Here is a 13,811-nt window from a genome sequence, read left to right on the forward strand (position 1 = left end):
GACTCAGCCATCCAATCAGAAGCAGTGCTATCTGTGGGTGTAGCTGCCTATTCTGATGCTTATACTCATTATAAATGAATGGAGTGGATACAAATGATTCCACCTCTCACAGAGGATTGAATAACACAGAACGCAGCGTTCAGCTGGAAGGGATTGTATAATACCATAATCACCATCTATATATATATATACTGCAGTGCTGTACCCACAATCACCAGTCCAGTACACATACAGTTGTGCTCATAAGTTTACATACCCTGGCAGAATTTGTTATTTCCTCCCATTTTTCAGAGAATATGAATGATAACTCAAAAACTTTTCTTTCACTCATGGCTAGTGGTTGGATGAAGCCATTTATTGTCAGACAACTGTGTTTACTCTTTTTAAATCCTAATGACAACAGAAACTACCTAAATGACCCTGATTAAAAGTTTACATACCCTGGAGATTTTGGCCTAATAACATGCACACAAGTTGACACAAACAGGTTTAAATGGCTACTAAAGGTAACCATCCTCACCTGTGATCTGTTTGCTTGTAACCAGTGTGTGTGTATAAAAGGTCAGTGAGTTTCTGGTCTCATGAAAGACCCTTGCATGTTTCATCCAGTGCTGCACTGACGTGTCTGGATTTTTCGGAGTTCCCTGCGTCCCAGGTGGTGACCCCATAGTGTTAGGGACCTGCTCGACAAGAGGTGACCTGGACGATTGGTGGGGAGGCCAATATCACTGGCCAATGATATACCAACTACCTCTTATTATATATTATAATGTAATGATCGCATAGTGCATTTGCACCATCTCTCTCTCTCTGTAAATCATAATGACAACAGAAACTACCCAAATGACCCTGATCAAAAGTTTAAATTGTGTATTAACCTCTTTAAAATCAATGACAGCTTAAAGTCTTTTGTGGTAGTTGTGGATGAGGCTCTTTATTTTCTCAGCTGGTAAAGCTGCCCATTCTTATTGGCAAAAAGCCTCCAGTTCCTGTAAATTCTTGGGCTGTCTTGCATGAACTGCAGGTTTGAGATCTCCCCAGAGTGGCTCATTGATATTGAGGTCAGGAGACTGAGATGGCCACTCCAGAACCTTCACTTTGTTCTGCTGTAGCCAATGACAGGTCGACTTGGCCTTGTTTTTTGGATCATTGTCATATTGGAATGGCCAAGTACGTCCCATGTGCAGCTTCCGGGCTGATGAGGGCAAGTTTTCCTCCAGTATTTTCTGATAACATGCTGCATTCATCTTGCCATCAATTTTGATCAAGTTTCCAGTGCCTTTGTAGCTCACACAACCCCAAAACATCAGTGATCCACCTCCGTGATTCACAGTAGGAATGGTGTACCTTTCATCATAGGCCTTGTTGACTCCTCTCCAAATGTAAGGTTTATGGTTGTGGCCAAAAAGTTCAATTTTGGTCTCATCACTCCAAATGACTTTGTTCCAGAAGTTTTGAGGCTTGACTCTGTGCTGTTTGGAGTATTGTAAAAGGGATGCTTTGTGGCATTTGTGTAGTAATAACTTTCTTCTGGCGACTCGACCATGCAGCCGATTATTCTTCAAATGCCTCCTTATTGTGCATCTTGAAACAACCACACCACTTTTTTTCAGAGTCCTGTATTTCAGCTGAAGTTATTTGTGGATTTTTCTTTGCATCCCGAACAATTTTCCTGGCAGTTGTGGCTGAAATTTTTGTTGGTCTACCTGACCATGATTTGGTTTCCACAGAATCCCTCATTTTCCACTTCTTAATTAGAGTTTGAACACTACTGATTGGCATTCTCAATTGCTTGGATATCTTGTTATATCCCTTTCCTGTTTTATACATTTCAATTACCTTTTCCAGCAGATCCTTTGACAATTATTTTGCTTTTCCCATGATTCAGAATCCAGACACGTCAGTGCAGCACTGGATGAAAGATGCAAGGGTCTTTCAGGAGACCAGAAACTCACTGACCTTTTATACACACACACTGGTTACAAGCAAACAGATCACAGGTGAGGATGGTTACCTTTAGTAGCCATTCAAACCCGTTTGTGTCTACTTGTGTGCATGTTATTAGGCCAAAATCTCCAGGGTATGTAAACTTTTAATCAGGGTCATTTGGGTAGTTTCTGTTGTCATTATGATTTAAAAAGAGTTAACACAGTTGTTTGACAATAAATGGCTTCACCCAACCACTAACCATGAGTAATAGAAAAGTTTTTGAGTTATCATTCATATTCTCTGAAAAATGGCCAGAAAATCACAAACTCTGCTAGGGTATGTAAACTTATGAGCACAACTGTATGCACGCACCACCTGATCATTATATCCTGCAGTGCTGTACCCACAATCACCAGTCCAGTACACAGATGCACGTACCACCTGATCATTGTATCCTGCAGTGATGTACCCACAATCACCGGTCCAGTACACAGATGCACGTACCACCAGATCATTATATCCTGCAGTGCTGTACTCACAATCACCAGTGCAGTACACAGATGCACATACCACCTGATCAATATATCCTGCAGTGATGTACCCACAATCACCAGACCAGTACACAGATGCACATACCACCTGATCATTATATCCTGCAGTGATGTACCCACAATCACCGGTCCAGTACACATATGCATGTACCACCAGATCATTATATCCTGCAGTGCTGTACCCACAATCACCGGTCCAGTACACATATGCATGTACCACCAGATCATTATATCCTGCAGTGCTGTACTCACAATCATCAGTCCAGTACACATATGCACGTACTGCCTGATCATTATATCCTGCACTGCTGTACCCACAATCACCGGTCCAGTACACAGATGCACGTACCACTTGATCATTATATCCTGCAGTGCTGTACCCACAATCACCGGTCCAGTACACATATGCATGTACCACCAGATCATTATATCCTGCAGTGCTGTACTCACAATCACCAGTCCAGTACACAGATGCATGTACCACCAGATCATTATATCCTGCAGTGCTGTACTCACAATCACCGGTCCAGTACACAGATGCATGTACCACCAGATCATTATATCCTGCAGTGCTGTACCCACAATCACCGGTCCAGTACACATATGCATGTACCACCAGATCATTATATCCTGCAGTGCTGTACTCACAATCACCAGTCCAGTACACAGATGCACATACCACCTGATCATTATATCCTGCAGTGATGTACCCACAATCACCGGACCAGTACACAGATGCACATACCACCTGATCATTATATCCTGCAGTGATGTACCCACAATCACCAGTCCAGTACACATATGCATGTACCACCAGATCATTATATCCTGCAGTGCTGTACCCACAATCACCAGTGCAGTACACAGATGCACATACCACCTGATCAATATATCCTGCAGTGATGTACCCACAATCACCAGACCAGTACACAGATGCACATACCACCTGATCATTATATCCTGCAGTGATGTACCCACAATCACCGGTCCAGTACACATATGCATGTACCACCAGATCATTATATCCTGCAGTGCTGTACCCACAATCACCGGTCCAGTACACATATGCATGTACCACCAGATCATTATATCCTGCAGTGCTGTACTCACAATCACCAGTCCAGTACACAGATGCATGTACCACCAGATCATTATATCCTGCAGTGCTGTACTCACAATCACCGGTCCAGTACACAGATGCATGTACCACCAGATCATTATATCCTGCAGTTCTGTACTCACAATCACCAGTCCAGTACACATACTGTATGCATGTACCACCAGATCATTATACTGGGAGAGTAATAGCAACTTCCTGCAGTGCTTTACCCACAAACACCAGTACACATTTTAGATAGAAATGACACATAATAAAGGAATAATACAACTGCAGAAAAACAAACGGTACTTGTTTCCTAGCACGGCCACACCGATTCTAATCTGGGGCATTGCAGGTAAAAAAATCTGATCGGTCGCATCGCATGCGTACTAAAAAAATCGCATGGTCCCGACGCGATGCCCCCGATTTCCCATAGGGAACAATGTTAAATGCCTCAATTTACCCAAATGAACAGGGAAGAATGTTAAATGGTCCAGAAACCCCCCAAAACACCCCAGAACAGTGAAATGGCCCCCCAAAATTAGTTAACGCCACCCCACGATCAACGTGAACCCGAAGCGTGGCGAGCGCAGCGAGCCCACGAGGGGCGGCGGTACGCGTCCTCCGACCTTTTCATACCCCCACTATCCACGTCGGCGTGGAGTTGAGAATAGAATAGTGTGGCGAGCGCTGCGAGCCACCGAGCCCGAAGCGTGGCGAGCGGACACGGATACCTTCACAGCTATACGCGTCCCCTCGCGGGCTTCACAGGTGTCCGTGGCGACGCGGACACCTGTGAAGCCCGCGAGGGGACGCGTTTACCTGTGAAGGTATCCGCGTCCCCTCGCGGGGCACGCTGCGCTCGCCACGCTTCGGGCTCGGTGGCTCGCTGCGCTCGCCACACTATTCTATTCTTAACTCCATGCCGACGTGGATAGTGGGGGTATGAAAAGGTCGGAGGACGCGTACCGCCGCCCCTCGCGGGCTCGCTGCGCTCGCCACGCTTCGGGTTCACGTTGATCATGGGGTGGCGTTAACTAATTTTGGGGGGCCATTTCACTGTTCAGGGGTGTTTTTGGGGGTTTCTGGACCATTTAACATTGTTCCCTGTTGATTTGGGTAAATTGAGCCATTTAACATTGTTCCCTATGGGAAATCGGGGGCATCGCGTCGGGACCATTTAATGCTTATTTAGCCGCATGCGACGCGACCGACGCGATTTTTTAACTTTTCAATGCATTTCAATGGGAAATCGGGTCCATCGCGTCGGGGGCCATCGCATACCACTATTAAGGGCACAAGATCAATGCGATTGTGGCCGTGCTAGGAAACAAGTACCAAACAAACAAATAAGCAATATTCATGAAATCACTGAAAATGTGCACACAGCAGTAACCCAAGTTATGGATGATTCATTGATTGCTGACAGAATGATCAATTAAGATATTATCGCCAGACATAACAGTTGAGGGCATTAAAGAGGCTGATTCTGAATAAGGCATCGCATGGCTGTGTTTCTTTGGTATAATCCAAGGGTGGCCAAACCGGTCCTCAAAACCTACCAACGGTTCACATTTCACAGACCACCTAGCTGCCGCACAGGTGCAGACATTACTAACTGTCACATTTCCCAGACGACCTAGCTGGTGCACAGGTGCAGACTTTACTAACTGTCACATTATCATACATGCTGCATTCATTCCTACTATAGATCCACAGGTGGCCTGAGACACATGACCTGTTGGTAGATCTTGAGGACAGGTTTGGCCACTCCTGGTATAAGGTATCCGGTGGACAGGTCGACCATTATTAGTCAACAGTGAGTAGGTGTCCATGTCCATGTCGACAAAGGCACCAAAAATCATGGGAAAAACTTTTGTCGACCGTGTCATGTGTCGACCGTGTTCATGTTGACATTTTGAGTGTGTCGACCTTCTGACAAGTTCAACCTTGTGTATGCCGACCATTCTTAGGTGTTAAACTACTCGCTGTTGACCATTAGTGGTCAACCTAGCGACTGTCGGCCATATACACCATAACAATGGTATAAAGGGTCAACAGTGTCTATGTCGACAGTGAGTAGGTGGACACCAAATGGTCAACACAAACGAAGTTGACAGACGAAAGGTCGACACATGAAAGAGTCAACATGAGTTTTTCATATCTTTTTGGTGTTAATTTGTAGATTTTGGCGCACAAATCAGTGTACCGCACCCCCCCACGTGGCTGACTTCGCTCAGAATCCACGTGAATGGTAAAGTAACAAAGAAAAAACGCCCAAAGAACTTATGTCATCTTTTTTTTATGTCGGCCACTGCCTTGTGGACCTTTTGCTTCTGTCAACATTTTATCTATGTCGACTTTGTCAATGTCTTTTATATACAAATACCATTCTCTTATGATAGTCCCACTACTATCCCATGCCAACAGTTCTGTGTGATCGCAGTGTCACCACCCAGTTCCCACTTAGTGATGTCACTATGCTCTGTTCTGGGGGGCCTCCTTACAGAGGGAGCCTGGGGTACTGTATGCCCTGTGCCCCTCCTAGGGGTGCATTAAATGCTGCTATGTGAAGGTACACTAACTGGGGGCTGGAGATCCAACTTTTAATGTGTCTGCAGCTTTTAAGGGGGGGTGGGGGCAGGGCTTGCCATAATTAAACCCCACCCCTTTCCATTAAATGCTGTGATTCATGGCTCTTTAGGGAGGGGGTGGTACTAAATGACACAAATTGCGGCCTTTAGCCCCGCCCCATCCCCAGAATAGCCGTAAATGACGGTATTTGACTGGTAAAGGGAGAGGGTGCAGAGGTTTATTGAGGGGGCTTGTCCACCCTTGCAGGGAGGAGGACCTGATTTTCGTGACCCTCCCAACCATTCCGAGAGGGTAGGTAAGTACTGTATGTTTATACTGTATATAGCCTAGCAGAGATGGTTATGTTGCCTGTGATACAGCAAAAGCAATAACTACTCTAGTAACACGGTTTTTAGTGCAAGTTGCAAATTGACCAGCTAAGTACAATGATCTAAACAGCAATTTCCAATCCTTGCTAGACCAGACTTCTCTGATGTTGCAGCCAGAATAGAGTACAGGTTACTGTTGGGATTTACGTGACGACCCATTCTAAATGTGATCATCAGGAAAATCAATACACCTTGTACAAACCACAGCGCTGGACACAGACACAAATAATAATGTAAGCTTTCAATCAAACACAGACACGTGCTGGAGGGAATGTGTTCTCTAGACCATAAATCATAGTGTTCAGCGGCTGGAGAGAGATTTCTAACCATGCAGAAACGATCCACAGAGGAAGCCACAAGTCAACGGAGAAACGCGTAACTGCCTTCTCTACAGGCCATGGAAGAGTCCCGGTCAATTGGGATAAAGAAGAAGGTGATTAGAGACATAAAGAACCAGCCAATCAGCCCCTAACTGCCATTTTGACAACCATGGGTAGATTCACTAAGCTCGACGAGGTTATAAATGGCCGGTTCTTCATCACCAACCAATCAGCTCCTAACTGTCAATTTACAGACTGTGTTTGAAAAATGACAGTTGGTGGCTGCTCGGTTGTGATAAAGTACCAGCCACCTTTTCACTTCACTGCCATCTGCTGGCAGCGAGTGAAACTACGTCTCTTTCTCTCTCACACATACATTAACACAGAGGCAATCACAAGGTACTGTAGCAGACTAACCTTCGAAGCTTTTGCTTTGAGAGGGCTAGTATATAGATATACAGTATAGTCACACTTGCATTTGTATCAGCGTTCTTGAGCTTTTTGGCTTAATGTAGGTGTCACTACCGCAACACAAGTGCCAGATTATATTAAAACACTAGAACCACAATATACAGCCTTGAGCATTACGTACGATTTTCATGCCCTGAACATATATACAGTATACAGTACAGTAGAAGCTTCATTCAAAAGCTTCCAGTGGACAGAGACCTGTGCTATGCACCATACGGGATATTTGAGCTGGTGAATGAAGGAAACCACAACACATAAGCGTTAATGTACTAATGTCTTTTCCCACTTGTTGCAAATATTGAATGTGTTTTATTGTTCTGTTGTTACCTCTTCCATAAAAGGGTTGGGTGTCTTACGGCTCGCACATACTTGCACAATGTTGACATTTCTCTGGCACAATACAAGCCCAAAAATAACAACAGCCTACATTTTAAGTAACATACAAGAGTTTTGTTAACTATGAACCGGGAATAGATTTACAGGACTAGGACGGTTTTATATATAAATAACACATGGGTACACTGGACTATATTCTGCCATGTGGCGCTACATACAGTATGCTGTGGAACTATACGTCCCAGTGTGCCCTGTGTCTTAGCATGCTCTAAAAGGCAAATATGTGGAAGGGTATGCTGGGATGCATAGTCCGACAGCAACTGGAGACTTTAGACCGTCACCTTAGGGTCAACTTTAGTAGCTGCCCCTCTCCCCCATTGCTACACTGGTATTCTGTCTGTTACAGGTCGTATCGATCACCTGTTGGTTTAAATCTCAAACAACCTGCAGCACTTCTGTTTGCCAGCTATGGCCTCCAGCTGTTGTGAAACTACACGTACCATCATGCCTTGCCACAGTTTTGCTATTGAGGAATGCTAAAACTATGACAAGGCATGATGGGATGTGTAGTTTCACAACAGCTTAAGGGCCACAGTTTGGACATGCCTGATTTATCCAGTTAGTCGTGTCACACTAATTGCTCGCTTTGATCCTGGGTCACAGGAGCTACAATATAATGTGCGCTATGGGATTTAACATGCAGGGAAACCTATAGTTTACGCATTCAAGTTTATGGGTTACTGCGCATTAGCCGAGGGTTCACCGCACAAGGTAAACGCAGAATAACTGAATATGTAGCTCTGTGTTATCCGAAGCGTTTCCCCACACAGTAAATCCTGCGCCTAACTGGATATGTCCCTTAGGGGCAGGTTTATCAAGATCGGTGAAGTGATAAAGTGGCTGGTACTTCGGATCCAAACTGTCATTTTTAAGTTAAGGTCTGATTAGCCGTCAATAAAGTACCAGCCACTTTATCACTTCACCGAAGTTGATAAACCTGCACCTTGGCATCGCAATTCCATTCTACTGTTAGCACAAAACACACACACGCTACTCTGAAGTTTGGAGGGGTCCTGGGAGGTGTTGCTGTGACTCTAAAGTTGCGTACACACTAGAGCAGGGGTTCTCAAACTCGGTCCTCGGGACCCCACACAGATCACGTTTTCCAGGTCACCCGACAGGTGCGCTCATTACTGACTGACACATTTTAAAAGATCCACAGGTGGAGCTAATTATGTCACTTGATCGTGTGAGGAGACCGGCAAAACATGCGCTGTGTGGGGTCCTGAGGACCGACTTTGAGAACCTGTGCATTAGACGGTTCATTTGAACAATTCTGACCAATCGGAGCAACAAATTGTCCCGCATGTATGCGCTAAGCGACTGACGATGCGCGCTACCGCCGTTCACTGGTCGAACATGCAGGAATATTTGTAAATATCGTTCACGATATCGTTTTTACCCAGCTTAAGTATATTTTTATAACAGGGAGTAAATATAGACAGAAGCACAATGTTGTTATGTTTTTGGGTGATGTTTATATACAGTTGCTATTATTATTGTTGTTGTGTTGTCTCATGGTTTTATGTTTGTATTACTTTGCTTATCATTGTAGACGCTATACATAAATATCCCAGCACACCGTCAGCAGCTGTAGAAAGTCCTGTGCATTGCACATAATGCTACATGCTCCTGTCAGTATTATACAACCCTGAAGATGTTACTACGGTACATTATAGTATCAGGGAGTGCAGGACAGCAACAAGCACAGCCACAGGGATGATTATTACACACGTACAGGACTCAGGGGCTAATTAAGTATGTGGGCGCCGATTACATAAAGGAAGAGACACTGTACCTGTAACAACTGGCCAGGACACATTAATCCACCAGTGTGTTGTGCTGCTGCTCCTGGTCCTGGTCCTGTACATCCAATAGTGCCAGTCAGATAAGTAACAATGTAGCAACACTGTGATCTCTCTATCTCCCAGGCATGGACTCCCTGCCCCACAGTGGTGTGTCCTGGTGCAACTTGCAGAGTTGGCTGTCTGGCTCTCAGTCAGTCACAGGGAATGGCAGGCAGCACTGGGGATGCAATGCTCTGCTCACACACACATGGATATCCCAGTGTCCAGGATAGTGCTGCTGCCTTGGTTCCTCCTTATATAACACCAGCCCTGGCAGCTGTGTGTGTGTGTGCTCCAGTGCAGGGCAGGAGAATGACTCCTGGGGGAGAGAGTACTTCTTCTCATCTGGGCATCCAGTACTGCTGCTGGGAGGGGCTCCTCTGATGTACTGTACTCAACAGTGTAGCTTGGAGCAGGGGGCTGAGCAGCCTGCTAATACTGTCACTCACACACCATGCAACAGACTGGTGGTATACTTGTACCAGAATGTGAGGAGGAATGAGTCCTATCCTTAAATTGCACCAAAACTCCCCATATGGTATACCGTGGGTTTTGTAATGTAGCGACACCATACATCCCGCCAGAGACCTTTCCCCAAAATCTTATTAGAATCAGTAATCCGGCTATAGTACCATGCAGAGGTGCTGTACCCTGACCACACTGCTGGCATTTCATGGTTAACAGACAGAGGTCCAATAGGTGCAGCCCATCCGCTGCCTTGTGCCACATGTTCTGCTTAATCTGCAACCTCATACCGGTTCCTTTGCGACACAAGCGCTAAGCCTAAGTACCTAGGACCCGACATGCGCAGTGACCTCTCGCCTTCTCCTCCCTGGTTAGGTCTGTCCCATCTCCCATGCAGTGAGAGTAGTTGGATGTGGGGCCCCGGTGCAGTGCTGCGGTAAACGCTGGGGATGCCCATAGGCAGCTGGAATCTCAGGAAAACTATTTAATAAAGGTTGATTGTAATTTCCTTTCAACATCAAATCAATATTATTTTGTTCCGTTGTCGTGGGCCCCATAGGCAGGTGCCTATATTGCATATTTGCCAATCCAGCACTTCTGCAGCACATACAGTACTTAAGACAGTACTTAAAGTGGTCCTGGAGAGGTAGAGGAACTCATTCCTGTCTGCCACCTAATTAACCCCTTCTCCAGAGGCGTATCTCTGGAGGGCAATGGAGTCAGCTGCCACCAGGCTCCTGCTCCCAAGGGGGCACCTCTCCTCCCCTGCCAGTTCGAATCAGTTACTTGAAAACTGTCCATTCTGCTTCATTGGCTGACTTCAAATCCTGGCAGGACAATAGACATCACACTCTCGTCATTCTAAACATCATTTTTGCAAGTGTCATAGAATGCATTAGAACCTGTGACCCGTTCCACTAGTAGCAGACACCTTACTGGTAGAGCTATTTGCTCCTGTGTAAGAAACACACAAATTCTAGGTATATCAAGTTACTACACTCCATAGTTCTGTCTAATAGTAACAGGTTTGAACTAACAATTATACATCCTGTAGTCAGAATCTGCACACTAACAATGCAGTTGCAAATAACTCTATCAGTAATGTCTCCGCCTCCAGACACCTTACTAAGACACAGTGCCGTAACTAGTTGACGCCGCACCGAGTGTAGAGGCTCAATGGCCATCACTCGCCAAATTACCCCTGCTTCTGGCTTGCAGGGTGAATGAAACAGCAGCCTGCAGCCATTAGCATGGCAGTAGTGCCCTTACAGTCCCCCAGACAGCTGTAGATTCTGCATGCCGCCGCCTTCTCCCCTTATGCGTGATGTCACACGTAAAGGAGGCGGGGCCAGCACAGGGTGCCAGGGGCGAGTGTTAGAGTGCTGCTGAGATATGCCCCCCGACACCCACTGCCAGGGCAGCCGGGGGGGGGGGGGGAGAGGCGGTTACTAATTACCCGGACCCAGGCCTGGTCCGACCCCTCCCTTCCCCCTCTGTCACTCCCGAGCATCAACAACAGCACACACTTGTACAGCATGTGCTGTGCTGACAGGATCAGCATGATCATCTCACAGCAGTAGAGCTCATGCTGAGCCTGCTGTCAGCATAGCACATGCTGTAGGTGTGTGCTGCTGCTGCTAAGCTTAGAGTCTTTAGAGTATTCTTTCACCCTCCTTGAAACATTTTGGGGGCGTGGCCTAAGCAAGGGAGGTGGCCACACCTCCCAAACTTAGACCACTCCCCAAAATGTTACCGGGGCCCAGCAGTTCTCTCGGCTGCCCTGCCCACTGCATATTTTGGAGAACAGACTGTCATTATTGTGCAGATTAAAAGTAATATAGAACCAGTATCACTGGGACAATCCAGCTCCATTCCTGCTCCTGGGCATCACCATTGTGCTCTGGAAAAGGTGACAGTTGGTGAACTCTCCCTGTGACCTGAAACATGTGACCATATGGGTGACAGTTCTTTGTAGCCACCCACTAAACAGAGATTTGTCAAAATTCAACTCCTAAAAGGTTGGTTGACACTGGGAACATCAGCCACTCAACGTCATCATCATAACAATTATTATTATCATTACAATGGAGACTATTGCACGGGAAGGGTGAAAATCATAACCATTAATATCCTACCTGGTGTTATGTCTTTGTTTCTCTTTTTGTTTGCCTTTTGGTAGTAAATCATGTAACAGTAGCTGTCACCACTCATTTGATTAAAAGAAACAATATTCTGAAAATGCCCTAAGGATGTTTTCATTTGACACAGCTGGATACAGTAGTATCCCAATTATCCATGAAATATAACATATCCACTTAATGTATAGCAGTTATACGGTAAAATCGATGCCGTATATTGTTATACAGACCTAGCAGGTTCATTACTGCATGTGTCACGCTGCCTGTATGGTTGTGCATGGTGATGAAGGGTACATCAGTCATCGCAACAGATGTTGCAGCCAATTATCATGTCGTCCACCTTCCCTTCTTGTGCTTATTGGGGTTAATAAAGGAGAAAGCTCTCCGGAGCAGAAACATACTTTGACGTAATAAGCACTTAATATTGCTGTGCAGCGCTGGTACTGGGCATCTGCTTTCATTTAACATTCTCAAATATCACATTGAATACTATTAAGTGTTCTGAAATGTAATCCAAAATAGTAGGAGGAAAAAGGCAGCGTTGTTTGTACAGGGTAAAGGTATGTACGGTAGTGATGTCAGGTTTATTTAGTACTCTGTCGCAGGACATGCTGGAACTTGCTGTTCACCAACAGCTGACGAGTCAGGGAATGCTTGCCTTTGGTTGAGTATGAAACCCAGACAATTGGGATTCCTATAGTCAGAAGGCAGAGAGCAGGATCCCAACGGACAGAATCCTGATGGATCTCCATAAGTATTATCACCCTACCTCTCAGTGGCGTAACTTCAAATATTGCGCCCCCCCGCCAGGTTTCTGGTGCCGCCCCCTCCCCCACCCGCCACCCATATACTTACTTAGCACGCAGAGTCCGGCTGTCAGCGATGCGGGTGGGAGCCTGGATGTGATCGTGCAGGTGGAAGCTGGGATGTCTGTCAGCGCTGCGGTGGTCCCGGCTCCCGTCCTGGCTTCATTCTGATATGAAGAACGGACCATCACAAAATGTCCGCCCCCATACAGCAGACAGTTTCAGAGAACTGTTTGCTATATGGGGGCGGACATTTTATGATGGTCCGTCTCCATAGGCTGAGGCTCAGAATGAAGTCAGGACGGGAGCCGGGACCACCGCAGCGCTGACAGGTAAAGCTGCGGGGCATTACAATAGCACCGCAGCCCCCCAGCGCCTGCACTTACACTGCGCCTCCCCGCGACCGCGGGGGCTGCGGTGCTATTGTTACGCCACTGCTACCCCTAACTCCACTCTTCCCACAGTCTAGCCTTATCCTTTCCCTCCAGCAGCCTAATGGGCCCCATACATCAGCAATTAATTGTGACAATCCTGAGATCTGGAGATGATTGCCACAATTAATTTTACATGTGTGGGCTCCCCCTTTTGGCAATCCTAATCAAAAATTAATAGGGATCGCCAATCGACTGCTTAATCAGGTTTTTAAACATGTTTAATAATCTGGTATTATCTGCAGATCTTTTTTGGATGTGTGGGCATTCCCAATTTGTCTACTTCATCTATTTACATTATGAACAGCTGAAATGACAATCGATTGGGCAATTTCCAGATATGAAGATGCAATCTTTAGATGGAAAAATCTGCCGATCACTGAAATAAATCTGTA

At 45.9% G+C, this 13,811-nt stretch overlaps 1 protein-coding gene across 1 annotated transcript in view; it reads right to left on the minus strand.

Moving 5' to 3' along the window:
- Window positions 1-9,924, minus strand: part of OPN5 (opsin 5) — an 87,244-nt gene extending 77,320 nt beyond the window's left edge. Inside the window, exon 1 of the mRNA XM_083178656.1 lies at window positions 9,528-9,924. The gene's annotated coding sequence lies outside the window, so the exon portion shown is untranslated. The remainder of the gene's footprint in view (window positions 1-9,527) is intronic.
- Window positions 9,925-13,811: the final 3,887 nt, after the last annotated feature.

This window comes from Crinia signifera, chromosome 3 (genome assembly GCF_055691185.1).
Source record: "Crinia signifera chromosome 3, ASM5569118v1, whole genome shotgun sequence".
In the NCBI taxonomy this organism is placed as follows: Eukaryota; Metazoa; Chordata; class Amphibia; order Anura; family Myobatrachidae; genus Crinia; species Crinia signifera.